General features: G+C 43.2%; 1 protein-coding gene and 1 long non-coding RNA gene across 6 annotated transcripts in view; one reads left to right on the top strand and one right to left on the bottom strand.

Moving 5' to 3' along the window:
• The window catches only part of SULF2 (sulfatase 2), a 284708-nt gene that overhangs the window by 76026 nt on the left and 183067 nt on the right, over positions 1-25615 (top strand). For all 5 annotated transcript variants that reach the window (XM_028735142.2, XM_028735145.2, XM_028735140.2 and 2 more), the window contains one exon: positions 830-946. The gene's annotated coding sequence lies outside the window, so the exon portion shown is untranslated. The remainder of the gene's footprint in view (positions 1-829; positions 947-25615) is intronic.
• LOC144327849 (uncharacterized) lies at positions 1633-6345 on the bottom strand. Its single transcript, XR_013393017.1, has 3 exons — positions 6237-6345; positions 4451-4524; positions 1633-1741 (listed from the first exon to the last, which is right to left on the bottom strand). It is a non-coding gene; the product is annotated as an uncharacterized LOC144327849 (long non-coding RNA).

The following is a 25615-nucleotide window of genomic DNA, read 5'->3' as shown; positions in this document are numbered from 1 at the left end:
TACTTCTGCAACTCAAATGAAAGAGATTGACTAATGAGGTGGAGCATTATCCATATGGAGGAAGGTTCGAGAGGCTGGAGTTTCTTAAATTAGAAAACATTAAGCCTAAAGAGGAACATGATGATAGTGGCTTATCAATGGCGAGGAGAGAGTGAATAGTGGAGATGTTATCAAAGTTGGATCTAGGGGAGCGCAACTGGTGTCGCTGCACCAAGTGCAGAGCTTCTGGGGCACTGCAGCTATGACATCCAACGGAAGGCAAGAGGTAGGGGGAGGGTGCCAAATTTTGACATTGCACAGGGCTCCATTGAAGTATGAGACACCAAGGTCCGCCATTGATGTTATCCTATTTCATTTCAAATGCAAAAGCGCCTAGTGGTACAATATGGTGGTAGGTTTAGGACAAACAAAGGGACCTACTACATAATTAATAGATAGATTATGTACATATTGGATGCCTTCAGTAAACAGATAAATAGGTAAAATAGAAGACAACCTCTGTTTTTTGCTCCACCACATTGTTGCCAGGTTTATTGCCTCTGAACATTCCATGAGATATTCTAGAAGCATCTAGTTGGCCACTTTCGAGAAAGAGTGTTAGAATGTATTTATATTCTCATGTGTATATGTATGCAACCCACTGTCTTCGTTCTCTAAAATGCACACCCTATATGCATTTTAAGCAAAAAATTTAATGCATTGAGAAGTGATGTGAATCTGCAATATGGAAGAGGCAGGGAGAGAGAGATTGGGAAAATGCCAGTGATATTACTTCTCTCTAACTTTTCAGGCACGTGTAAATATAATCTCTCTTCCTTGCTTTTTTCAGGTTCTGCACTTTTCATCCAGCTTCCATACCTATTCAGGCACCTTGGAAAAAATCTGTTGCCTTTCCCTGCTTGTATGTCCATTACAGACTATTCACTTCCTTAGGAATGAATTGAAGGTAAGTCTTTAAATGAGTTGCTCATGTTTAATGCAGGATTACATGAACTGTGAGTGATAGGAAACAAAAGGCAAAATCTGTATAAAGATGCTTTTGCATTGCTTTTCACCTGCTGTACCTCATGTTGCTTGCATGCACACACACACAAATGGAATCAGTTAAAGAATGAAAATTGAAGAGTATGTCAACAAGTAAAAAATAGGTGTGATATAATCTCACATTTTGCAATGTCAAAGAGATGTCAAAGAGTCAACTATATAAATTTTTGTAGACATCTAAAGGCAGCCCTGTTTCAGGAAGCTGTTAATATTTGATTTGTTTGCTTTGTTTGTATTCTTGTTGGAAGCCACCCAGAATGGCTGGGGCAACCCAGTCAGATGGGCAAGGTATAAGGAATATTATTTATTATTATTATTATTATTATTATTATTATTATTATTATTATTATGAAGGTGATTATTACTGCATGCAAATGCTTCCAATGGTGCTTGTTAAATGTGTAAATTGGTATTTAATACTGCATTTGCAGAATTTCTTTTTGAATCTAACTTACATACAAATTATGTTACCATGTTTCATGGCCTTAAAGAGCCAGATTTTGCAATCTCTGAAGAAATGAGCTGTTAAACAAATACAGTTAGCATCCAAATACACAAGTCACGAGTCAAATGACCTAGTTTGCTCTGTTGCTCGGTATCATCCTAGCTTCTTGGCTTCAGTAGTCACCTTTCCTGTATGTTCCCTCTGACCTCTCACTTTAATGTATCTTCAGTGTTAATTTATCTTCAGCTGACCCTAGTAAAAGCAATTTAAAGACTGCCAGTTAATGTTATTTCAGAGGGTGAAGGCAAATAATCCTAGAAGACTTATAGCAAGAAAAGAGCTTGGGCTGAGGCTGTTTTCTGTATGGAAGACATATAACAAGAACGTTCAATTGGAAATGCTAGTTCTGTCCGTGGCATCTTCAGTCATGAATAGAGAAAATTCTACGGTAATTCAATGACTCATTGTGGTGTGAATCAGCTACCACTTAGATCCCGGACATAAACTAATAAGCGTGCCAATTAGACTTACTCTCACTAAAGTCCTTCTGGATTGAGGATGTAGTTTTCTAAAACATAGTTTTCATATTGTGTTCTTTCCACTTTCTTAGATGAACATTTATGTGGCACTGCACCAAGTGAAGATCTCTCATGTTTGCCTCAGTTCCAAGTACAGATTTTCTCTTAAACAGGACTTAGCCTAGAGTGTACATTTCTTCCAGTAACAAAAAGCATCTCCAAAAATGAGTCATACTCTTTGGCTGAGCCTAATATTAGACGCTTGAGAAAGCATCTGATTGTTCACTGTGGAACAGGATGCTGGACTATTGTAGATGGGCCATTGGCCTGAACCAGGTTCTTCTTATGTTCAGCCACACTGCGTACATGTTGCTGTTTCTGAACCACCTTCAAAGGCAGACCCACATGGAACCTTGTTGGCCTACTTAACTTAATTAGGAACTATAGCTCTGGTAGATTACAAGCTTCAGATGCAGAAGATCCCATTTTCTGTCCCTCATGTATTCACTTAAAGAGATGAAGTAGTAGGATGATGCGAAAGATGCCATCTTCCTGAGACCCTGGAGAGCTACAGTCAGCTAGACAATGCCAACCTAAATGGACAAACACTTTGACTTTGTATAGGGCAGCATCCTATCCCTGTTTCCTCTGCCTAAGGAGTATTGTATCTGGGCAGCCAGGCAGATGCTTCCTGTCATGTGTTGGAGTTCTAAAACGATGCTCCCAATATGCTGCAAGGATAAATAAATAAAATGGCCTGCCAGATCCCCTTTTGGTTTTTGCACAAGATGTGCAACCTCTTCTTCTTTTTTACAGAGGTCAAGTTTAGTACAGTGTTTTAGAAAAAAGCGAAAGCTTCACACACATCCTCTTTGGATGATCTACATCATTTTTTATTTTTATAATCATAGATATTGTGTTTTTGGGTTGCTGTGTCAGTTGCAATCCTACTTGTACTGTACTTGCATAATTTGTGCTTCTCTAACTCCAAGGCCAAAAAGGAATAGGGTGCTCATCTGTGCTTCAAAATCAAGTCTATTTAGACCTCCGTATGCCCTTGAAGCTATGATTAAAGAAAGCTGGATTAAAAGAAATGGAGGCCGTGTGCAAAGTCCTATTTTGGTGCTTCATATGCCTCAGACCTATAAAACTATTGTAGGTCAACATTCCCCCCCCCCCCCCCCCCTAGTGTAATAGAAGTCAGGGCTTTGAAATGAGGCGCTGCCAATCTTGTTCATGTGTATTATGGAGCTCTAAGAGCTTTGGAGCACTTTTGCCTCTAGTGTAGAACACTGAGCAGGAGAGCAAGCAGCAGCACAGCATGAAAGGCAAGCAGGTGTGCTGACCTAACTCATTGCCCTGACCAAGTCTGCATTCCCATCTTGCCTCTTTCCAGCAGATTCACAAACCTAGTTACATGTGTTCGTTGCAGTTCCTATGCAAAGGTTGGTCATCCATCCATTATTATCATTTTCAACATGCCCGTGCCCATACAGACAAGCCTACAAAAATGCATCCATAAGCACATTCCCTTCTTTCTTGTGCACTCCATCCTGCCCTATCCCTGAGCTTTTTTGCAATACCTAAAATGCTACCCATCTTCTCCTCTGTCTTGTGCTATCCAGTCTGATTTATGGGTATTTCACGATTTTGCAGTTTTATATTATTTTGATCGATCGATTGCATTTATTGGGGTGTTCGCTTATAAGTTTCAATAAACTTTCTCCATAGTGTGGAAAATATGATAACATATTTTGCATAACAAACTTGAAGGTTATTGGAAATGCCCTGGGCCTTTACACAGCATGACACTCAATGGTTGGCAATAGGGACATAAATTAATGGCCTTTAATGATCAGGAGTTACACCAAGCTTCTAGAAATGGTGGTGATTGCAAACCAATCATGATTGAATAAGCAGTATGGATGGAATTTTCTGATAATTTCAATGTTGAGTGCATCCAACTGATTCCCCGCCCCCCCTTCTAATTCCCATCTTGGAATTAGAAGATTGGAAGTGAGGGGTTTGGGCTTTTCTACTACTACTTCTAAAAATATGAACAATTATTGCATATAATGTGTATTATTATACACATTACTATACGTATAATGTAAGCCTACAGACTCCAGGTTTCCTAAAGTAACTGACACATTAAAAATACATATAACCATGCATATATATTTAAATGCTTATGTATTAATACTTATAGAATTATGCTGAAATTCAGAAAGAATAAATCTGTATAGTTAACCAGATTTCATTGTGCGTTGCAATAATATTTAAATAGGACACATCTTTGCATTCTTGTGAATATCAGGAAAACTGAAGAGAAGGTTGCTGGAGCTTTAAAAGTTTTGCATGCATATATCATTCCAGGCAACTTGGATAAAAGAAGTCAATGAAAACCAATTAACTACAGACTGATTAAAAGGCATTCCCCTACCTCCACCAGAGAATTATAAAGTCTAGTAGTCATTCGGTAAATCTTAAGTGCATCTATCAAGCATCCTCTGCAAACTAAGCAAATAGACACCAGTATTTTGTTAACTTTTACTCCAATTCTGTTGCATCATATTTCTTATTTGTATTTACTGAAATGTGCATAATTCAAAAGGGTACTTTTGAAGCTGGTTCATAGGTGCATTGTCATCACTTAATGATTGTATTCCTTTGTAATTTGCATGAGTCAATGATCCACACAGATCCATACTGTGTACAGAACTTTCATATTACTTCCTGTGCTCTCAAACATATTGATGGAGTCAGTTGCGAGTGACCAAGGGATGAGAAACAGGATTATATATGCTGGTGATGAACTTTAAACCTTTAAATCAGGGGTGGGGAACTTCCAGTTTTGTGAGCTAATATCCTGATGATACACATCTTTGTTTCTTTGTAACATTTGAATCAGGAGAGGCTTTGCCTTTCCTAAACTGGTGCCTGGATACTGCCATGGGTTGGATGAAGGATGATAAACTGTGATTGAATCTTGACAAGATGGAGGCCATGTGGATGGCTAATTCCCAAGTTGGGAATTAGATTGTGTACCAGCTCTAGATGGGGTCACACTGCATTTGAAGTAGCATACTTTGGGGGTGATCCTAGATGAACTGTCATTAGAATCCCTGGTGATGTCAGTGTCTTGGGGTGCCCATAATTAATTTGTGTTGGTGTGCCAACTAGGATCATTCCTAGACAGCATAGTCTTGTCATGGTGATTCATGCATTGGTAACCTCCCAATTAGATTACTTAATGCACTGCCATTGGCTCCACTCCTGTGCCTGATTTGGTAGTTGCAAACAGCATAAAATGCAGCTACTGAGGCAACCAGATTTGCACATAATCACATCAGTGTGAAAAATTCTGCGCTGGGCGCCTATTAGCTACCAAGTCAAGTCTGAGATTATTTTATTGATACTTAGTCCTAAACAACTTGGGACCAGGATACCTTCTCCAGTACAGGCCAGGCCAGTCATATGATCTTTGAGGAAATCTTGCTGATCGTTCCATAATACCACTTGTGACAAAGCAGTAACAGGCCTTCTTGGTGTTAGCACCCACCCTCTGAAACACGTCCCCAATTTTATACACTGCTCAGTTTTATTTGTGATGTACAGTAGCATTTCTAGCCAGTTTTTGAGGTAATTGGATGCTGTTCATAGTTTTTTTAATTGAATTCTTATTGTAAAGTGTTTAAGAATTTTTATATTTAATGGTATGTGTTATAAAAAGAATGAATCTCAAATTAGTGAAACAAGTCAAGTTATTTGGGAAACTCTGGCTTAATCAGAAGTCAATACCACACTTGTTAACAAAGAACGATGGTTAGAAATTGAAGGTTTCCCGTCTGTATAAATCTGTTTTCTGTTATCTTTAGAAGTGTGTGTGTGTGTGTGTGTGTGTGTGTGTGTGTGTACGTGTACAGGCTTAAATAAACCCTGCTTATCTCACAGGACTTTAGTAACAAAAGAGGAGATTTAGAACGAGAATTAATTACATTAATGATGCTGTTTGAATGTTAATACATCAGTGTCTTTCAGATTGCATTTTACATCCTTTGATAAAGCATGCTCCTAAGAATTAACATTTTTATCTTCATCAGCTTCCTAGTGCAATTAAACTATTGGATTTCAGTGGCTGGAAAGCATCTTTAATAAAGTACACCATGTCAGAAAATGTATTCAGGTGTTAATGCTGGGGATTTTTTTTGCCAGTAAACTCTGCTTACCTGAGCTTATCCATGCTGTCTTGCACTGCTCTAAATGTTAAAGTAGCTTTTCTTTATTTCCCTTTGGCAGAATGATTTAGCTCATACGCAGCAGACGGTGTTCAATGCATGTTTATTTATGTTTATCTACACTTTGTTCTTCCATGCAGCAAACTATTAATCTTCTAGGGAGATGGTCCCTTTTTTCCTTGTCCTGCACCAGCTGCAGTTCTTGTAGATAAGATGGCAGTGCACCAAAAAATTGTAAACCTCATGCATCATCCCACAATTTTGCTTGTCTGTTGCTTTAACTCCATGGACGTAAGAATGTACTGCACTCCCTGAGAAGGCTATGGTAAATTATTTCTATTTAAAAGGATTTGCTGCAGACTTTGTCTTTTTTTTCTGGTTGCTTCATCGAAAACATTGGGGAAACCATACATTACAAGCTACTGCTGCCTTCTTCCAGGTTTTCAAAGTTGCTGTGTCCTATACCTGTGGCATCAGCTCTTGCTTATGGACAGTGTTGCTTTTTCTGCAATGTTCAAATCTGGTTGAAGAGTATGTAGTACTTGCAGGCAGCAGGTCTTCCTTTCTTTGATATAGATCTGATTAAACAGGATGGGGAGTGCTGGATATTAAAGCAGAAGCCTGGTCAAAAAGTGTTCTATTATTATAAAATAAAAATAATTGGACCCATCTTGGGGAAGTTTGACATGGAGTACCTGTGTTGTGACTAATATAAACTGGCAAAATCCAAGCAAAAATCCATTAAGGAATGACTAAGATGCAGCAGTTCAGATATGTCCCCTTGAAGAGCAAAGTTCTTCTGGTTGTGACCATATAGCACACACACACCCATACCATAGCATACGTTGTGTTTTTTCTTTTGCCAATTTGGAGTCCCTGAAAAGGTAAAGGAAATTGCTGGAACCTTGACCTTCCTGACTTACTGAAAATCTGTTGTGTACTCATAAAAATATGAAGTCTTTGTTTGCATCTGTCCGTCTCAAGAGACAATCGAGTATTCCTCCTAGGTCAGGCTACCTCAACCTCGGCCCTCCAGATGTTTTGAGACTACAATTCCCAGCATTCCTGACCACTGGTCCTGCTAGCTAGGGATCTGTCAGGTTTGGAACTTAGAAGGTCTCGTCAGAATGGTTTCGGCATAGAGGGGGTGTCAGGTTTGGAACTTAACAGGTTAAGAAGTTCCCAGGATGCCTCAATTCTGACGTCAGCTTCTAGCAGCTGGGAGGAGTTTGGGAGGAGTTTTCTCTTCTCCTCTGGTCTTTGAGGGGGAAAGACGTAGCCTGTAATGGGAGAAAGACGCAGTTTTTCCTAATGGAAGCAAGGAGCCCAGGAGATCCCTGGGGGAATGTCGGAATAAAGAGCTGAAATGGACAAACCTCGGACTCTGTGTTTGTCTGGAAGCTAATTGAAGGACGTGACGGTTTCACCGCTGTGCTCAACTCTGCTACTGGCGTGACTGGAGCTGACTGAGAGCGTGCGCAGGGGAAGTGTGCCGGGCGGCCATAAAAAGCTAATTGTGGACCAATAAAGCAATTAGCGGGGGTCGCGGGGTCCCAATAAACCAATTTGCCACAGGATCATGGGAGTTGTAGGCCAAAAACATCTGGAGGGCTGAGGTTGAGGAAGCCTGTCCTAGGTGGACTACCTTCCCAGGTTGACCAGCCCCATCTGCCCCTCACTTCCTTCTACAGCATGTGCAGAAACCACCTTCTTGACCATTGGACCCACTATTAGTCGTGTCCATTCAATCCATCGCAGCCTGTCTTTGCTTACTTAACTCACTGAAGGTTTGAGACCCACTGTCTACCCTGACCTGCTTTAGCTGTCCAGTCGAAGCTGTTCCTGAGGGGTGGCTGCTGTTGCATGCTGGCAGCTTCTAGGAGCCACAGGTGATAGCTGAATACAACAGAGGAAACCAACACAACAGTTGTGCTAAAGGAAACTCATTACACAACAGATTGTGCAATCTATTGTGCAGTAACGTAACCATCAAACAGCTTGTGCATTCTCGTGTAAAACAACATTTTGCAGCAGAACAAGCATACTGCTAATGATTTTAAGTGAGCACTGCTGTGGAGGTAGGGGGTGATTACTCCTCCTGGCAAACTGGGAATATCCTCCCAAACACGCAAGTTTAGGATATTCCGCCATTCTTCAGCAGAGATTCTTTTTCTTTGAGAAAAATAAGTGGCTCACGTAAATGTGAACAAGCTTCAGTAATAAACTGAGAGAAAGCTGTAACAAAATAACATGATGAAAGAAACTAAATACAGTGGTGCCCCGCAAGACGAACGCCTCGCAAGACGGAAAACCCGCTAGACGAAAGGGTTTTCCGTTTTGGAGGCGCTTCGCAAAACGAATTTCCCTATGGGCTTTCTTCGCAAGATGAAAGCCCATAGGGAAATCTCCGGGACAGTGGGGAAGCGTAGCGCGTCTTCCCCACTGTCCTCGGACCTCCTCTGAAGGCTGGCGGCGGGGCGGAGAGACCTCCTCCCGCCGCCAGCCTTCGTTTCTCCGCTATCCCGGACGGCTTTTGAAGGCAGGCGGGGGGGGCAAAGACTTTCGCCCCCCGCCGGCCTTCAAAAAGGTCCAGGACCTCTTCTGAAGGCCGGCAGGGGGCAAAAGTCTTTGCTCCCCCCTGCCTGCCTTCCCGGGGGCTTTTAAATCGCCCCGGACAGCGGAGAAGTCCTCCGCTGTCCCGTGGTTTTTTAAAATGCTGGGGGTGGGAAGAAAAGCCCTTGTCCCCCCCCAGCCTTCAGAAGAGGTCGGGGGACAGACTGTCCCCGGACCTGGTCTGAAGTCGGTTTCCATAGGAACGCATTGATTGATTTTCAATGCATTCCTATGGGAAACCGTGCTTCGCAAGAAGAAAAACTTGCAAGAAGAAAAAACTTGAGGAACGAATTAATTTCGTCTTGCGAGGCACCACTGTAAAACAACATGAGGCAAGTCTGAGGCAAGAAGCAAGAAGAGGCAGTTGGTCCCTCTTAACTGACATTCTTAACGGAACACACATTGAAGGGAGGGGCTGATTCCGAAACATAACACACAAGCCCCACCCACCAGATACAAAGTACTTTACTATTCAAATTAGGCCCCAGTGTTTTTCTTACATGCACTACATTGGCTACAACATAATTTTATTTATTTGAATTTTTCAGTGTACAATTTTGTACACTCATTTTCCCCATCAAGCATCCTGGGGGTTTTTAACACTGAAATTGCAGAACTTCAGAGAGGTACAAAATCCTATTGATATAAGTCTGGGATCAGCAAAGTTCACATTAAAATATGAACCAAACTTTATTTCTCCTTGATATTTCATACTAATTAGTAAGCTGGCAGTTTTAAGCTCTAACTTGAAGTCAAAGTTCAATATGGAATGGAATAGTAAGGAAACACATTCTCATGCCCCTCTAGCTTTTCCAGATTTTCTGCCAGATATGTTCCAGACAAAACACCCAGGTTTCTTTATTTCGGGAAATATTTTAATCCAACTAGAAGGAAGCTATTCGGTACGCTAAGCATGTACCTGAACTAAAGCATGACTTTTTTGTTTCAGATTAATTGAATAATATCTATCAGGAATAGGGAAAATATGCTTAACATTTATTTCTGGTGACTATTAACCTTTAAAAGGTTACTTTGTGATCCCAGGCTAATTCTTCTCCACAAGAAAAGTATAATGGAGGCTATAAACCGTCTTGTTCTGAGAACTGGAGAATCTGTGAATACTAAAAATCTAGTCATAACACTAGTAAGGACCATCAGCTCGCTCCATAGAGCAAAGCACACTTTGTGATATACCAGATAATTGTTCTCCTTTTAAAATGCTAATGGTGCAACTTTCAAGAGCTCTTAATAGGCTTATGCTCTGAGAAGTTGATTTGAATGTTACTTAGCTGTTGAGAGTAATAGAAATGATACCCCTAGAGTCCCAGGCAATACAACAGCTGTGATTTGTACTTTAGGAAGCAAGCAAGCAACCTATTCTGGTTGGTTCAAATCAGGTCAACTGTTCCTCTGGCTTAGTACTGTCTAGGGTCAAAGTTTTTTCCTAGCTCTCCAACATAATGCCCTTTAACTGGTGCATAATCAGTATGCAGGGTGCTTTAATGAATTTCCTGAGCAAAAAATGACAAGTCCTTACTGCAATGAATTTGCATTTTAAGGGGATAAGTCTTCTCCCTCTCCATGCCCCCCCCAAAATAGGCTCTGAAGGAGTCGAGAACCCTCAGAACAGTGTGCAGAGGGAAGGAGGGTAGCATCATTGCTTGCACAGATGAAACTATTGGAAGAGCACTACATTGAATTGCACCCTAGATGTAACCTGCATCCTTTAAACATGCCAACGTCTTTTGCATTAGCAGAGAACTATGATCTCTTCTCTCATCCCAGAATAGCATATAAGAATTTTTTGAAATTACTGAAACCCAGAACACCACCTGCTTTTACACAGACTGTGTATACACCATACACTTAAAGCATACTTCCCCAGCTGCCCACAGCCTATTTCGGGGTGGGGCAAGCCTCACCTAGTGCAAGGCAAACTCTCATGTGGATTGGCTCCATTGCTTCTGAACTGCTGGCACAAAGTCAACTAGATCTCAGTCCTAGTCTGCAGGCTTGTAATTTATTCAGGTCACATCCCAGTGCTGCTTCATCTGATGCTGCTGTTCCGTTGCCACAGTATGTTCAAGGTGCTTTTTATAATCCCCATCATGAACAAAGCAGAATTGCCAGTCTCATTCTTATACAGTCCTGTGCTCCCCCCACTTCCCCCCCTTTTCTTTTCAGTCCTATCCTCCTTTATCTACAGATTTTGTAAAAAAAAATTAAATGCACAAGTAAATTACCTTTACTGCTGACCCTTCCAATATTCCCCTGGCCTTTGCATGCAATGCATTTTGTTGTGGGTTTCTTTTGTAAGGCCAGTAAGGTACCCCCTTTTGAGATTCTTTCTCTCCTTTTGCAGGTGGGTGTGTAGGAAAAGAACTTTGCTTAAATATTCAAAGTGTCCATGAGAGCCAAGGGGATAAAAACGCTTTGAGGAAATTGATGCATTAATTATCCATCTGCCCTATCCTGCTCTTATACAGCAAAGATTATCCTATTTCAATTCCTGGCATGCTAGGGTGGTAGTGTAACTCAATTAGCAAATCATGATTTGATTAACGGAGCTTGCAAGTTTAAGGGTGCTTCCAAATGACCTGTTTATTGAGCATTCATCCTGATTTGTTTGGAGGGAGATTAGACAACATTGGCTGTTTAATGAGTATTCATTCTGATTTGTTTATGGGGATATTAGATGATGTTGCAGCAAAGCAACTGTTATCCCATACTTTCCAATGCATTTTCATCACTTTCCTTATGGCAAAAAGTCATTTCTTTTGGGAAAGTGGGTTTGTTGCCTAAGACATCTGAATCAACTATAATAGGTGTGTGATTGAAGCACACCTGAAAAGAGTGATAGTCTGTAAGTGCTCAGTCTGTTTAGCTAATGTTATTGAGTTATTTAAATATTTTTGGTTTGTTGCTTTAAGTGTACAAATGCAGCATAGGCTATAAAACATAATATATAAAGGAAAGAATTTGCTAATATATGTATATGCAAAGCAACTTATTAAAGTTACAGAATAAGTTCAACTTATTAAAGGTTATCTTTCAGTTGAGAGTATTGCTTGCTGAGTTCTAAAGTATAGATTCTTCAAAACCAAAACAAGGAAGGCATGATTATAGATGTAGATGGCGAAAGTTGGGGTAGAAGAAGAAAAGTACAAGCCCAGGAAAGCAGTAGGCCATTAACATCTTAAGTGGTTTTATTCAATCTTGTAATCTCTAGAGCAGTTTTAACTTTCTATGACACGATACCACAATATGTTATCTCAGAGGTTCTTCCCAAGTTTCCTTTGGCAAACACAGATGCACAGTCTTACCTTAAGCTGCCTAAAAAATTAATGCTGGGGAATGCACATGTCTGTTTTGGGAAGGAAACGTGAGGACATGGACCTTTAAAAGATGGGCATGTAGTCAACATTTCTAAATACATAATCTTGTTGAATGGTCACTTTAAAATGTGAAGGTTCATTATTGTTTCACAAGCTGTGTATGTCTTTAAGGGCCAGGGCAAATAATGAGACCCAGTCTTACAGCTGTGAAACATAGCAGGGGCTGCTAGGTTGTGTTAATTAAGCTGTGTCAGCAATTGGGTAGAGCATATAAAGAGCAGCATCTAGCTCTCTCATACTGTATATAGTTTTCACTCAGGTCTGTAGATAGTTTTCACTCAGGTCCGCGGCAGTTATTTTAGGCGGGAACTCTGGGCTGTTGTGGTTACAATGTGACAGCCGGCTGCCTATAAATACAGGCCGGCTGAGCTGTTCACTGTCAGTTCTATTCCAGCTTACCATAATAAAGAGCTACTTGAAGAGATCGCTGTGCCGGCTGCTATGTCAACCCACGACTTAACACTGGCGACGAAGATGGGATGGATGGACATCAGAGCACAGCCAGATGCGGCCAGCCTCTGAACTGAGCTGAATCACTGAGCTGAATCACAGAGCGAAATCACTGAGCGAAATCACTGGGCAGAACCAGTTCAGAGCTGACTGTTCTGGCTAGAGCACTGTGTTCCATCCATCGCCCTTCACGCCGGCATCGGAATCATGGCTTCACTTGTGCCTCTACCGCCGTTTGCGCCAGCCTCTGAATCATGGGACTCCTACCTCGCTCGGTTCGACTGCTACCTCCAAGCCAACGAACTGACAGCAGTATCACAGGATCGGAAGCGGGGCCTATTCCTCAGCCTCTGTGGGCCTGAGGTGTTTGCGACGGCCCGAGCGTTGGTTGCGCCTGAAGCAGTCCAGGCATCACCATGGGACACGATCCAAGAGAAGCTCCGCAACCACTACGCACCAAAGCCGTCCAAGATTGCTGCCCGCCATGCGTTCTACCACAGGAACCAGGCAGAGGGGGAGTCAATCAACAACTACACCACCGCCCTGCGACAGGCTGCAATGCACTGTGAGTTCCGAGATTTAGACGATGCCCTGATGGATCGAATCGTCTGCGGGGTCCGGGACATCCATCTGCAACGGCGTCTCCTAGCCAAGCCAGACCTCACGCTACAGAAAGCCATTGAGGAGGCTGTGGCCTCAGAAGCTGCTGAACGCTCCGCTCAGGAGATCCGCAAGTCCAGCAGCCTGCGTCTTGCTAGGGAGCCCGTTCCGGTGCATCATGAAGAGGCCAGCAGTGAGGAGGCAGTGAAGACGATGATGTGCACCAGACAAAGCGGGAGCGCAGGAAGTTCCAACAGAAGTCCAAGGGCCAACCGGAATGTGCTGGCTGCGGAGGCAACCATTCCCGTGCCAAGTGTCGATTCAGAGACGCCATCTGTAGGAGGTGTTCCAGAAGGGGCCACATCGCTAAGGTCTGCCGATCGGCTCCGTCTGACACCCCCCCTTCATCGACTCGCAAGTCCAAGTCTTCACTCCAGTCTGCCAAGGAAAGTTGTTTCGCTCTCACCAACTGCCGCTGCCCGTCTGGAACCACGATTGGCCAAACCGACTTGCCTACGCGACGCAAGCTGAACGTCACGGTGCTCATTGAAGGAGCTCCATGTGACATGGAGATCGACACCGGGTCTGCCCTGTCCATCGTGTCATGGAGCACCATCAAAAGACTGGTACCCAGAGTGTCCAAAAGGCAACTCGACTCTCACCGCGTACACCTGAGAGACTACCAGGGAAACGACATTCCCGTGGTAGGCGTTGGCCGGTTCCGGATCGCCTTCAAGGATTTTTCGGGCCTGCTCCGGTTGGTGGTGGTCGAAGGTCAGCGGCCAAGCCTCCTAGGGCTAGACTGGTTTGATGCCCTCGGCCTGGAAGTCACCGGCATCAACTGCATCTCTAACGCAGAGACTGAGGGTCTGGTCAAAGACTTTGCCGAGGTTTTTGACGGCACCTTGGGCCAATATACAGGTACGCCCATCTCCTTTAGCCTGGATCCACAAGTCGCCCCCATCAAGCTAAAGCCACGCCGGGTTCCCTTTGCTCTCAAGGCTAAGGTGGACGAACAACTGGATAAACTGATCGCTCAAGGAGTTTTGGAGCCGGTTGACCACGCAAAGTGGGAAACCCCCATCGTCACGCCTGTCAAGCCAGATGGGTCGGTGAGAATCTGCGCTGACTACAAGTGCACGATCAACAAGGCACTTCAGCAGCACGCTTATCCGGTTCCTGTTGTCCAACACCTGCTGCATTCCCTGGGTGAGGGTAAGGTCTTCGCTAAGCTGGACCTTGCCCAAGCCTATCAACAACTGCCAGTCGATGATGCCACTGCTGAAGCCCAGACGATCGTCACCCACCGGGGGGCATTCCGTTGCCGCCGGTTGCAGTTCGGGGTGAGTGTGGCTCCTGGCATCTTCCAAAGCCTTATGGAGCGTCTCCTGCAAGGGCTTCCGGGCGTGGTACCATATTTTGATGACGTCTTGGTGTCTGCAGACTCACACCAGCAGCTGTTCGAGCGCCTCCGTGCCGTGCTGACCAGGTTCCAGGAGGCCGGGCTCAAGGTAAAAAGGGAGAAGTGCCAGATCGCCGTTCCACAGGTAGAGTTCCTGGGCTATCTTATCGATGCCTCCGGTCTTCATCCAACCACAGCCAAGATCCGCGCTATCCAGCAGGCCCCCACTCCAAAGAACAAAACGGAGTTGCAGGCGTTCCTGGGGCTGCTGAACTTTTATAACATGTTCCTGCCCCACAAAGCCACAGTGGCTGAGCCTCTTCACCGACTCCTTAGCACTAAGACGCCTTGGGCCTGGGGTCATCGGGAGACGGCGGCCTTCAACGCGGTCAAGGCTCTCCTTTCTTCGGACAGTGTGCTGGTACAGTACAGTGAATCCAGGCCGCTGGTCCTTGCCTGCGACGCCTCACCTTTTGGCATCGGTGCTGTCCTTAGTCACCGTTTTCCAGATGGAAGAGAAGCACCGCTCGCCTACTTTTCCAGGACACTATCTCCGACGGAACGGAATTACAGCCAGCTCGACAAGGAGGCATTGGCACTTGTGGCTGGAGTGAAGAGGTTCCATGAATACCTCTATGGCAGGACTTTTGACCTCATCACTGACCACAAGCCACTCCTGGGCCTCCTCGCCGGTGATCGTCCAACTCCACCGGTCCTCTCACCACGCATGCTGCGATGGACTGTTTTCCTGGCTGCCTACCACTACCAGCTCATCCATCGCCCGGGGAAATCGATGGGCCATGCCGACGCCCTCAGCCGTTGCCCTCTTCCAGCATTTGTGGAAGACCCGGCTCCAGCTTCATCGCTCCTTCTGATTGAGGATCTTCCGGAAGCGCCTGTATCAGCTGCCACTGTGGCCTCCGCATCTGCCCAGGATCGCACCATCAGCCGGGTGCTCAACTGGGTGTGGAGGGGGTGGCCACAAGGGCCCTTTGCATCGGAGTTCCAGCCCTTCGCAACCAGACAACATGAACTCTCAGCTCATCGCGGCTGTCTGCTGTGGGGAGACCGCGTCGTGATTCCCCAGGGACTCCGTCAGCGCGTCCTGGAGGCTCTGCACGTTGGCCACCCGGGAATTGTCAAAATGAAGGCGTTGGCTCGGTGTTACGTCTGGTGGCCTAATATGGACGATGCCATCACTGCCTGGGTGTCTGCCTGTCAAGCGTGCCAGGAGTCGAGGCCTGCACCACCGGCAGCTAAGGGACACACCTGGGAGACGCCAAAGACACCCTGGTCGAGGGTGCACATCGATCTGGCTGGCCCTTTTCACGGCCGGACTTTTATGGTAGTGGTGGATGCCTATTCCAAATGGCTGGAGGTCGCCCTGATGCCCTCCACCACTACCGAAGCTGTCATCCGGGTGCTGCGAGGCCTGTTTGCAACGCATGGGTGTCCTGATGTCCTTGTCTCTGACAACGGACCGCAGTTCACGTCAGGCACGTTTGAGCGGTATCTTTTGGGACTGGGCATCCGCCATGCCCTAACGGCACCCTTTCATCCATCCAGCAACGGGCAAGCGGAAAGAATGGTGCGCTCGACAAAAGAGGCACTGGCGCGCCTGGACCGGGGAGACTGGCATGAGCGGGTCGCCGAATACTTGTTCGCGCAACACATCACCCCTCATGCGGCCACAGGGAGGAGTCCTGCGGAACTGCTTATGGGCCGCCGCCTCAGGTCACCGCTCGACCGGCTACACCCAGACTTTGCCGTGGCTGAACCCCCAGGCTGTGCCAACGCACCACGGTCATTTGTCCCAGGAAACCAGGTCTTTGCCCGGAACTATGTGGGGGACATCCCTTGGGTGCCAGCCACAGTAGTGGGAGTCACTGGACCTCGCTCGTACCAGGTGGCACTCGAAGACGGGCGCTTGTGGCGACGGCACATAGACCAACTTAGGCGCAGGGTTGGGGACTTGGACACTACCGAGGTGCCCCCAACTGCGCTTGCGGCTCCAGAAGAGACACGTACAGATGGCGAGGCCCCACCTACACCTCCCTCGCAAACTGCCAGCGTGGAGCCGAACCAAGCCGTCTCAGAACAGACTCAGACCACTCCACTTGCGGAGGCTCCACTCACAGCAGCGGATCCAGGGGAGTTGGTTCCAACGCCACCTAGGGTCGCACCACAGCCTCAGCGAGAACTGTGTGGCCCTCCGGACTTGGCTACCAGTCCCCGGCGGTCTGGCAGAGTTTCCAAGCGCCCAACTCATTTAAAGGACTATGTTGTTGGACAGGTATCACTGTTGGTCTAAGTAGGGGAAATGTAACCTGTTAAGTCGTGGGTTGACATAGCAGCCGGCACAGCGATCTCTTCAAGTAGCTCTTTATTATGGTAAGCTGGAATAGAACTGACAGTGAACAGCTCAGCCGGCCTGTATTTATAGGCAGCCGGCTGTCACATTGTAACCACAACAGCCCAGAGTTCCCGCCTAAAATAACTGCCGCGGACCTGAGTGAAAACTATCTACAGACCTGAGTGAAAACTATAACAGTATCCCCCTGTTGGCCCAGGGTGAAACTACCCTTCCGGCAGCGCCTGTGTCGGCTGCCACTGTGGCCTCCGCATCTGCCCAGGATCGCACCATCAGCCGGGTGCTCAACTGGGTGTGGAGGGGGTGGCCACAAGGGCCCTTTGCATCGGAGTTCCAGCCCTTCGCAACCAGACAACATGAACTCTCAGCTCATCGCGGCTGTCTGCTGTGGGTCTAAGTATGGGAAATGTAACCGATATGCTTTTGTGCCTAATTGAACCATTACGCGTAGTGCTGTATATAAGGAAACCATTATGATTGTAACTAACGCCTTATCTCGGTGGGGAGGGGTGTTATGTAGTGTAGTTTCACCCTGGGCCAACAGGGGGATACTGTATATAGTTTTCACTCAGGTCTGTAGATAGTTTTCACTCAGGTCCGCGGCAGTTATTTTAGGCGGGAACTCTGGGCTGTTGTGGTTACAATGTGACAGCCGGCTGCCTATAAATACAGGCCGGCTGAGCTGTTCACTGTCAGTTCTATTCCAGCTTACCATAATAAAGAGCTACTTGAAGAGATCGCTGTGCCGGCTGCTATGTCAACCCACGACTTAACACCAAGCCAACCTGGTACAAAGGGAGTTTGGATTGTGCCCTGATGCCTGAAGTTTGTCACATCTCATGAACTTCACTTGTCTTCAGGACAGGACACCTTGCCAGTTAAAAAGAATGGGAACTTTCATGAGGCTAAAAATCTGAGTGCAATTCTTCCTGCTTCATTCTTCTGCCCAGAAAAAATATATAGGAGAAAAGATAGATCTATATCTTCTCCTCCTCTCTGATAACACCCCCCACCCACAAAGCAGTAGAGGGATTTTGAGCAAAAATGCAGATAATTGGGGAAGTATTAAGCACCCTCTCCCAATCTTGCTGGCCACTTGATCAAATTCTCAGATTGCAGAGGCTACTTTAGGTTTAAAAATAAACAAAAAATATTGGGAGAAAAGTACACAGCTATATGTCATGTCTAGTGTGGCCTCAGGCTGCCCAGCTGTATCTCTCTTACTGTGCCCATGAGAGAGCACCAAGGAGTTGTCAGCATGCTAGATTGTGGGGGGAAATAGATGAAATAGAGAACTCATATCTTAAAGTCACTATAAGTGAAATACTCTGCTGATTAACTTAAATAGTGGTCATCAGCTGTTTGATGTGGTTAGAGCTGGTGAGATTTAGCTGTATGAAGTGACTAATAAAATGTTTTCCTTGCTGTTGTAGAGCATGGTTTGCATGTAAGCTGCTGGAAACTCATCTGTCTCTATATCTATAGATGTAAATGCAAATAGTACAGAGGATTATGACTCTGAGACACTTGCCTTATTCGGTATGGTGCTTTACCTGTGATGGCAGAAGCTAGAAAGGAAACAAGACTGAGCCTTTTCTGCAGTGGCTCCCCGCTTGTGGAATGCTCTCCCTAAGGAGACTCTCCTGACCTCTTCATCACATATTTTTTAGTTGCCAGGCAAAAACATTTTTCTCCCACACCTTTGCCTAATTAAACAATCCATGGCAATTTAATCGTGTTTGGGGGGGGGGTTGTTGTTGTTCATTACGATGTTAGGCATCTTTGTGCTTTAATATTGTAAACTGTGATCTTTGGACTGAAGGGGGGGTATAGAAGTTTAATAATGATAATAATAATATAGAAAAAAATGTGAAATTCAACTTCATATGATATTTTATTGAAATATCCTGGGCGTAGCCATGTTAGTCTGTTGTAAAAGAAATGAACAAACCCCAGTGCCATAAGCCTTTTAGTTGTTTTGTCTCTTTAAATCCTGCACAGGAATTTTAGGACCAAAATTAAATCAAGTTGCCAAACATTGAGCTTTATACCTTGGTCTGGCTGGGTATTTGTGTGTGTGTGTGTGTGTGTGTGTGTTTTAACTGATCCTTATTAGGGAATATTTCTTTTTTAAAGAAAAATTAAATAAGAAGTACATACTGTTAATTTTTATTACCCCCCCCAAAAAAAATTTTTTTTTCAATCAAGCAGAATTTTCTAGTGAATTTCATTCTCCCAATTATTGCAGCTTTGACACAAACTCTTGTTTGGACTTGAACAGCTAAACTGGTCTCCAAACTTGGCTGCCTGGTTCGTCTCACACAGAACTTTTTTGTCAGTTGGATTCCATGTTCTACCTTCGTCTCTGCAAAACTGATTGCTGTTTGCCCAGTGTTTATGAAAACGGGATTCTAGGATGCTATGGGGATAACATTGTCTGTGAGGAAAGGAAGAAAATATATTACTTTTGCTATATATTACTTTTGCAGTGTCTGATGGATCACAAACTAAATGCATAGTTAGTTTTACCACTACTGTGGTGAAATCCACCTAGTTACTTTTTATGGCACACTGGAATTCTTTCTTAAGTTAAAAATTGATTCCCCCCCCCCCTTTCCAAGCATTAAAATCGAGTAGGTATCTACTGCACATCTTGCTGAATCGTTTTAAGAGGCAACATAAATTTATGGCTCTATACAGAAACATCATGATTTAATCAGGATGACAAAATGTGACTTACACAGGAAGCATGCTTTTTTATATATATAGTTTTTTGGATACTTACATTGACTTTAGTCCCTTGTGAATTAAACCATTTAAAACACGAAATGGAAAAAGTCCTCCTAATCTTCCTTTTGAATGAGCCGTGAAATAGGATCCATGAACTGCCTGAAGTGTGAAGAGGTTAGCATGGCTGGGTTCCAAGATCTTTGTGTGAGATATTGGGAGATTTATTCTCTGCTGAAAAGCTATGGGGGAAATGGTCATAATTTTTGATAAAACCATAAAGTATATCTAAAAATACCTGCAAATGTTCCCTGCAGAAAGTCTTAGAAACTTAAATCCTCCTAGCAAATGTGTGTAAAATTAAAAAAAAAACAAATTTGCGGGTGCATCATATACTTGGTTATAAATTTCCTTTATCAGTGTAAAAACGAATGGCAGTTTAATTGACTGGGTTTAATTCTAGAAATTGTGGCGTTGCAGTTATTTTCTTTCTCATCCATGCAGGCTTTTGAACTAGTGTCTACAGTAGATTGTGTCCTATTTGCAAAAAGCGTCACTTTTTACTTTAAGGCACAGCTCATCTCCAGATTCTACATTAAATGTTACAGCTGATCCAATAGGATGATACACATTCACGAAAGGGGTGTTGTATGTGCATTTCACAGGATGAAAATCTGATTCAAAAGCTATAAAGATTTAGTTGGTACCACCAAATCCTCTGCTTGGGAGTGAAAAATAGAGAACAGCAGGCTGGATTAAGCCTTCCACCTTCTGTCCTCCTCCTGAACAGAAGTGGCACTGGACACAATTTGATAGCTCATAGATTGGACTTTCAGCCAGGGAAAATACAAACCCTTTTCTTCCAACTGGATTAGAAGCATTTTTAAAAAAAATCTATCCCACTCTTCAGTCTAATAGGCTCTTGGAATGGCTTAGATAGATCAGTTGACAAACAAGGCAGTTCCTGCCTGTAGATTTGCAGTCTAAAAGACGCAACACAAAATGATGAAGGGAAGAGGAGGGAAGAGGTCAATAAGCAGATTCAGGTCCAAATATCCACTGGCTCACAGGTAGGTAAATTGTTCTTTAGTTCTTGGATCCAAAACATGCTTTGGCCCAATTATATGTTTTCACATTTACAAACTATTGGCATTTCAAGCACAAAAGATCAGCTAAGTAAAATTGAATTTATTATATAGGGCATAAGAAGTGACAAACTACAATCCGCAACTTGTCAGTTGTGCTTGATTTGATGTGTGTTGACTTGCACAGATTTAACAGTGTTTCCTGTTACCTGTGAAGTATATTTCTCTTAGCAGATTTGGTATCTCTCATAAAGATTTCTTATCCCAACATCATCAAATTACAGCATTCAGAATTACTTGAGGAAAATCACTGGTGTAAAATTGTTATAATTCTTGCTTAATTCTCCAAGGACTCTAAACTAACCTCAAAACACTATACATTTCAGTAGGATAAAGGTCTGTCAAGTTTTCCTCTGTATTTTGCTGCTGAATAATTGAGCAAAGCCAAGAACTATTAATGTCCAGGCAATAATGGTAGACTGCCTAATTTAGTTGTCTTTGCAACCTATTGCTGTGTGTGTAACTTTGTGCAAATGTTTTAAAGCTCTGGAGACTGGCAGCAATTATATGCCCTAATTTCCATTTAGACAATCGGGATTTTTCTCCATAAAAGTTTTGTTTCTTTTCAAAAGTATGAGAGGGATTGACTATTTCCAGTGATCCTAGGATAACAACACATTGATTCATTTCAACTAGTGGATTTGTATCTGTGTTCTAATATTATTTATTTATTTATTTATCTATACATACATACATACATACATACATACCCCACCCACCTAACTGGGTTTCCCCAGCCACTCTGGGAGGCTTCCAACTAAAGATTAAAAATACATTAAAACATCAGTCATTAAAAACTTCCCTAAACAGGGCTGCCTTCAGATGTCTTCTAAATGTCAGATTGTTGTTTATTTTCTTGACATCTGATGGGAGGGCATTCCACAGGGCGGGCGCCACTACTGAGAAGGCCCTCTGCCTGGTTCCCTGTAACTTCACTTCTCGCGATGGGGATGGAGATGCTCCTTCAGGTATACTGGGCCCAGGCCATTTAGGGCGTTAAAGGTCAGCACCAACACTTTGAATTGTGCTCGGAAACGTACTGGGAGCCAGTGTAGGTCTTTCAAGATGGGTTTTATGTGGTCTCAGTGGCTGCTCCCAGTCACCAGTCTAGCTGCCGCATACTGGAAAGGGAGGAAACTGGAGGTTAAAGTGTTTGAATGAGGGAGAAAACCCCATAATAAATTAGGAACCCTACATTGATTCATCTGTCTGTCTTCAGGTGGAAAAGTGTTGCTCTTTTCTGCCTAGCATGTAAAAATGGATGTAATAAAAGTGCAGAGTAATTTAGCAGCCACAATACTATTTTTTCATATGAAATGCACAGAAAACTTTTTTTCCAGGATAACAACTTTAAAAATAAAGTCAGAAATGACATTTGACTTTGTAGTTGTCTTCCACATCTAACTTGTTTCAAAGCATAATTGCCATTGTATGGAATCTGTGTAAAGGTGAAAAGTACATTGAAATCCTCCTAAATAAAATTCTGCATGTAAGCAGAACTAAAATAATTTGCAGACATGTCTGCGTTTTATATTTAATCTTTTGTTGCCGATTATTTTTAGCTTTGTTTTATAAGAACTGACATTAGGCTTCATAGTGATTACACTCCATGGCATTAATTTATAAATGGCAAGTCACTGACCTTGTCAGTCTTGTGCAATGCTGGGTAGTCTCTAAGAGCACTTATACACATCAAAACACTACCTATGAGATATCCAGATATATTTATTTACTAGTGATTGGATTTGCTTAAAAAACACACATTTCAATTAGATTTGTTTAAAACTGCAAGAACTGTTTTTATTTGGGTAAATAGAACTAGACAAGGGAACGCTAATCTTGCCTCTCTGACTGCCACAACATCTAGCTCCATCATGAATAATACAAAATAGGTTTTCGCCATTCCATCTATTTCTTAAGTTTTGAGGCAAGTGCTGATCCATATGTAGCCAAAAGGACACTGATATACACATTAGGGAGGCAGGTTTGTGGGAATCGCAAACAGATTGCAGAGATGCAAAATAACTTTAGGTTAGAAAAAAATAACTAAGGGGAGAACCTCCAAAACACAGTCCAGCGAGGATTTGGGTGGAGTCAATGGTCATGGCAGCCTGAGTGTATTGGGGGTTTATTAGTGAAAAACTGCTGGGAGGAGAAATGGAATCAACTATTGTGGAAAAGAGCATGGCTGACTGCCTGGAACACTAGACCGGAATGCAATAGAATCATAGAATCATAGAGTTGGAATAGACCACAAGGGCCATCGAGTCCAACCCCCTGCCAAGCAGGAAACATATTGCACTGCAATATTTTGTGCAATATTTCACAATGTGGTATTCCACAGTGCAATATTTTGTTGTGGGCACCTCTTATTATCGTTTTAGTCTTGCATTCACATTCATGTTTAAATGAGGCATGTTCAAGATCCTATGTGCACTTTAGCAGCTGCCTGTAGGTGTATATTTGTCTTCTAGCTGGGTAAGATATCTGAACTGATCAGACTGTTTGTGTTACACTTCAAATTCTTTGTTACCACAACCCAGTTATGAGACTTTCCCTCCCATGGACACTATAATAGGTGTTTGTTTTGTTTTTTGGGACTTGGGGGTTTGGTTTGGATGATACGTTGTGGCCCTTCCAAACCTGTGGTTTTATATCTGTAGGATGGGAATCTGATAGCAAAAGGAACTGCTGAAGTGGTCGTACCGGTCAGTTTGTTAAGTGAATGGACCTAGCCATGCACACATGAGTTGCCATAGAAACAACTAGCTAATGAAGCTTCCAGAAGGAGGGGGAAGGCTTTCCCTAGACTGGGGGGTCATTGTCATCCAATGGGTAGGAGAGCAGTAGACCAGAGGACTGCTGTGGCCTAGTGTCATCTGGAACTGGGAAGACACAGTAGCTTGACAATCTCTTTCTTCTGGGTCCAAATCTAAGGCTTTGGCAACCCCCTAAAAACATAAAGGAGGGGAATAAGATCAGTTGGAACATTAGTTCTGTGAGCCCTTCCATATTGTGTGCAGGCTGTATATATGTGTATATAAAAAGATATAGACACCATGGCTTCCAGTGACCTTCATTCCTGAAGGGAACTTGACACTGAGTTATGTGCTGAAATCTCTCGTCACTCAGAGATTGGGGTGCACATTATAGTAATAGTTAAGGCACCATGGCATTACATTGACATAAGACAGCACAGTGAATTCACTATACTATCACACCATGGATTTATAATGGTATAGAGGATTTAATTGCAATTCACTTCAGTCAGCCCAATTCATTTGATTGTAAGCAGGAGGGTTAGTGTCAGTGTGTCAGGCTGCAATCCTATGCATACAGTTGGTCATACCTCTGACCTGCACAGGATTACCTTGTGAAAGACCCCAAAATCTACAGACATAAGAGAAGCTGTAATCTGTCCCTTTTGCTGTATTTTGTGTACTGTGAAATCCGTCAGGCGAGAATTAAATTTCAGCTCACACAGCGGCTTGGTTCATGACTGAAAGCACAACCAAAATGGAAAATATTTATAAATTAGATCTGGTATCTTGCTTGAAATCTTAAGCTTCATGTCAAGGACAGTTACTGACAAGGTGGTTTCAGCCAATGAATCATTTAATACTGTCCCCCTTTTCTCTCTTTACCTTGTTTTTTCTGTCTTTTTTATATAAACAGAATGTTATTCTACTACACTAATATAATATCCTTCCAAAATGTGCCAGAATCAATTAGCTGGAGTGGCCAGAAGGAGGCCACACATCTGTGGAGGAAAAGGGAACATGGATGGGTTTTTGATTTATAAGATTTCTTAATGCTGTCCTAATGGATTTTAAATGTTTTAAGACAGACTGCTAAATAGAGCCAATTCTTCACTCCTTCGTGAGTGTTTTTATTGACAAATTAACTTGAAATAAATAATAGGTTTTGACCAGTTTTGTTCAGAAGGTTTTTCAAAAAATGTTTTGATTCTTAAAACAACATAAAATTATGTTTATTTATTTTTGCATATTCCAAAATATGCAATGTACAATTCTTGTACATTTGTACATTTGTACAATGTACAATTGTACAATGTACAATTCTTGTACATTGATGCTGCATGTCCCCTTTTCCTTCCCCCATCCCCTGCCACCCCAACGGTGGTCACTGATCTAGGAAAGCAAATTCAAATTTCAGTTTACACACAATATGTTAACAATTTAGATCTGCCACCTTGGAAACAGCATCATTTTTTTTTCTCAGAGCAACTGATGAAGGCGGAAGCCAAACTGTTTTGCTAAAAGAATTTAAAATTCTGTTGTATGTAATACATATATATTAGCAATTGCTGATTCGTTTTTGAACTGTAACTATATGGGCTAGATTCTGATGCAGCAATGTGTGAAATTGCCATTTTTTAATTCCTTTCGAATTCTAGAGTTGCTTTCTGCCAGGGGCTTTATATTGCAAACAGTCATTCAGGTGTTATTCTTTTTGTGAACAAAGCTTATGCGTACTCTGTTTTGCTTTATACAGTCGTGGATAAGCATTGCTATTCTGCCACTTGCCAAGCACAATGAGCAGAGCTTGATGGAATGTATCCAGACTTTTGTTTGTTTGTTTTGTTCCTTCCTTCAGTCATTCCTGCCCTGCCCACCACTACCTTTTCACATACCTGTGTACATACA

This window comes from Podarcis muralis, chromosome 5, assembly GCF_964188315.1.
Source record: "Podarcis muralis chromosome 5, rPodMur119.hap1.1, whole genome shotgun sequence".
NCBI lineage: Eukaryota > Metazoa > Chordata > Lepidosauria > Squamata > Lacertidae > Podarcis > Podarcis muralis.
The sequence above is the reverse complement of the archived record's forward strand: the minus strand, read 5'-3'. Positions and strand labels throughout refer to the sequence as shown.